A 3,887-nucleotide genomic window follows, 5' to 3' on the forward strand; every position below is an offset into this window, starting at 1 on the left:
TATTAAAGTTTTTATAGTTTCAACATATACCACCAAATGTTACAGCACACTTATATGGTTTGTAACATATCCTGTTCCTACATTAGGCATTCTGTAATCAAATCTTTATACATGCACTTTCAATTCCTTACGACCTTTAAGATTACCGAGCCATAGTTATGGGCGTAAACATAAACATATTCATAAGCAATTGGGCTTCTTACTACATCGTCTCTATCCATAACTTCTAAGCAGTATGTACATCGAAAACCTCCGCTATATCAGTGCTAACCATTCCCCTCTTCCATCGCTCTATAGGGTGCCATATCTTCTCCCCCAGCGCTCTAGCTCTCCCCCCTTTCCTGTCATATATTGCCTTCTCCAGATTATACATAGAAAGTAGCCTAGCAATCCAGATTTGAAAAGTTGGAGGAGCACTATCAAGCCAAGCCTTTGCAATACAGATTCGATACACTGCCATAGCAACAAACAGAAACTCTATGGATTGACCCTCTCCCTCCCCCATCAGCCCAAGCAATATTAGTTCAGGTGATATCTCTACTTCAATCCCTAGCGATCCTCGTATAAAGGCCTTAATTGCCGTTATTAATGAGTACAATTTTGGACATTCCGCAAACATGTGAACTATATCAGCATTGGTTGAATCACAGCGCGGGCAAATTATTCCCGAGGTGCCGCCCCATTGTGCTATTCTAGCAGGAGTATGATATAATGAGAACAGTGTTTTGTAGTGCTGTGCTTGTAGCGTTGCTGAGCATAACACAGTGCATCCTAGATCTAAGGAATCTTGAAAATTCTCTTGCGAGGAGCCTATTTTCCTCCCCCCATTTTATAGCAAATTTTTCCCTATCGTCTTTTTTAAGTGAATATAGTTCTGCATACAGCTGCCGAATCGTACAATGGTTGCTGCGCTCTATGTATTCCATTATCTGGCATTGCCCAAACCCAAGTGTGCCTCCCTGTTTGTTCATAAAGTAGCTTCTCAGCTGTAAATACTTGAAAAACACTCCTACCGGATAACTTATGCTTTGTTTGTAACTCCTGAAACTGGAGGATACCTTCCTGATCACACAGGTCTCCTATTTTCTTAATACCCTGTCCCTCCCATTCTCTCATAACTGAATCCCTAAAAATATCCCCAGGAAGTGACTGATTTGTATATAGACGTGTATACCTATTGTATCTTCCCAACCCTAATTTGTTTGAGACTGCCATCCACACCTTATACGCTGCCATCAAAGTCTTGAATCTTGTATGCTTAAAGTAGCTGAAATCAATTGTATTTCAAAAGCCGTTCGCAGCATCTCCCCCCAACAGTGCACTATATACATTTGTGAAAATAGGTCCGTTACCCCGTGCTTATTTTATTTTGTGTAACTTGTAAAAGTACATTTACTGCAGAGGAAATTGATATTGACCTCTATTGTTTTTCTATCATTATTAATTGTCAACATCGTTGCTGTTAAAGTGTAACAGGCAAGGTTTCTGGTTCATCAGTTGATTTACTCACACCATTATGTGTGGGCTATCTACAAGATTAATATACCCTAAAAATGTGCCAGAGCAAACTGCTTTATCTGTGGTACCTCTAAACTATTGGTAAACAAAGCTCTTAGTCTGGAAAACTATTTTCCAAACACAGGCTCAGAATGTAACATTTTTGGTGATAAAAGCTGAATTTTTTTTTTATATATATATATATATTTTTTTTTTTTCTTACATAGAGTGTAGATGAATCAGTGCCTTGAATTTGTGCGAAACCCTACTTGATGTTTCTCCACTGTTTCTTTTGTTTCTAATTACAGGGTCAAATAAGAGAACTTGTTTGAGATTCTAAAGCTTACGACCATGAACACCATCACTGTCTATGAAGATGCCTACTTCCGAGGACTCTCTAAGACATTTACTTCAGACGTTACAAATCTGGCATATGAAAACTTCAATGATTGCACCACATCTGTGAAAATCGTCGGCCAGCCCTGGGTCCTTTACCAGCATATTCACTATCAGGGACAATGCGTAGTCCTAGAGGAGGGAGATCACCCAGGGAGTACCATGAATGACGCAGTATCTTCTCTTAGGCTGATCACTGATGACCTGAGCAATCCACAGATCACAGTCTATGAGCATATCAATGGAGGGGGTAGGGCGCTAGTGCTGACTGCGGAGTCCAATCTCGCGTTTGGAGGCATGCATGATAATATATCCTCCCACAGAGTCCAGAGTGGAGCTTGGGCTCTGTACGAGCATATAAATAAAGGTGGGAGGTGCATTGTAGCCAGGGCTGGTGAATATTTGGCAAATTACTGCACTATTGGTTTCAATGATCAAGTCTCCCATGTGTATCCTCTGCGCGCTGGAAAGTCCTCTGTGACAGCCACGATTCTGTGGGACCAGAAAAAGGTAGAGAGTGAAAGGAACTCTGAGATAGAGCCGTTTTATTACAAAAATCAAACAAACATAGAGCAGGAGTTCACTGCTTCCACTTCCAGAGAGTTTGAAAAATGTGTCTCCCATAGCTTTGAATTCAGCAATGCGACAACACTCACGGTGGGTGCCTCATTTACCCTGAAAGGAGTGGTCGATATTAATACAGAGGTGTCCAACACCTTCACAGTGACGAAAGGGCAGACTGACTCATCCACCACGAGGAAGAAGTCAAAGTTGGAAACGAAAGTGAAGGCTCCACCACGGTCAAATGTGACTGTTCATTTCATGTCCAGGGAGGTCACAATCTCAGTGCCAGTGGAGCTGAAAATCGTCCAGGGCGGTACAACTCGGACCGAAATTGGAACATACCGATGTCAATCTGGCACAGAATCCTACATTGATGTGCAGAGCGTCCCCATAGGTTAATCTCAATTGGATCCACACTATATTGTATTGTATTGTATTGTATCTATGCTTGTATAGCGCTACTGCCACCCTACGGGTATCCTGGCGCTTCAGATATCAGAGCACTCGATCAGCTTGATGGTGAACAGAAGGATGGAGCGTTCTCCTTAGCGCACATGCCTTGCCATTGGTTTGCTCTTTTTTGGGTGACTTTATTTTCCTATAAACTGAGATCCCTGAGAGGGATTTATAGTTGCCATGTCCCCAGACATTGCTTCAAAGATCACCCTTAGGCAGGAGACAATTGTTATGCACCCAACCCCTATTCCAAGCCATCAAAGGTGTGCCTCCTTTAGTGGAATGCCGAATTATACAACCGCACCTTAATCACAACCAATGCCATATTTGCACTTGATACTTGCAGTTATTCCTACTTAGTGCTCATCATGCTTCCCCAAAGCGCAGAACCAGATCCATAATCTGACAGACCCCGGGATGTCACAGAGGCACCAAGGAGACCAAGGAGTGAGTGTAGCCTGCATGACTACAACAAAAGCTGTAGTGTGATTGGCAATGTTTAGGTCTGCTGCTCCTTTCACTTCTGTAGGAATTGCCCTATTGAGACAGGTCACTTCCTGCCAATGGTTTAATAGTATCTGTCTGCAGACAACAATGCTTCCACCACTGCTGCCCCAAGCCTGGCCATTGAGGTTGATTACTACACCAGTTCCTGTTTTTTGTTGTTGTCTGCTTCTTGCAAATGGCAAAATTTTATCTTCCCATTGGGTGTCAAGCTGCAGCAATACCTGTTTTCTCCAGAACACAGGAGATTACCACATTGTGAATAGCAAGTTAGGTGTCTCTCCTCCAAATATCTCTGTCTGAACTCCTGTGGAAATCAAACTAAATCATTCACCGACTAGACGCTGGCTATCATTGCAGCACCTGTAGACATTTGTAGGGCCACTTTTATGATAAGTATTGACCCACTGCATTGTGCCACGCTTTCATAACTAATGGGTCAGTGCAGATGTCTGACAATGTTGTACACC

General features: G+C 42.5%; 1 pseudogene; it reads left to right on the forward strand.

Annotated features, from left to right (window-relative positions):
• The first annotated feature begins 1,848 nt into the window (after positions 1-1,848).
• On the forward strand, positions 1,849-2,856 carry LOC147669028 (epidermal differentiation-specific protein pseudogene; annotated as a pseudogene).
• Positions 2,857-3,887: the final 1,031 nt, after the last annotated feature.

The sequence above is a fragment of the Lissotriton vulgaris genome, unplaced genomic scaffold (genome assembly GCF_964263255.1).
Source record: "Lissotriton vulgaris unplaced genomic scaffold, aLisVul1.2 SCAFFOLD_5268, whole genome shotgun sequence".
Classification (NCBI taxonomy): Eukaryota; Metazoa; Chordata; class Amphibia; order Caudata; family Salamandridae; genus Lissotriton; species Lissotriton vulgaris.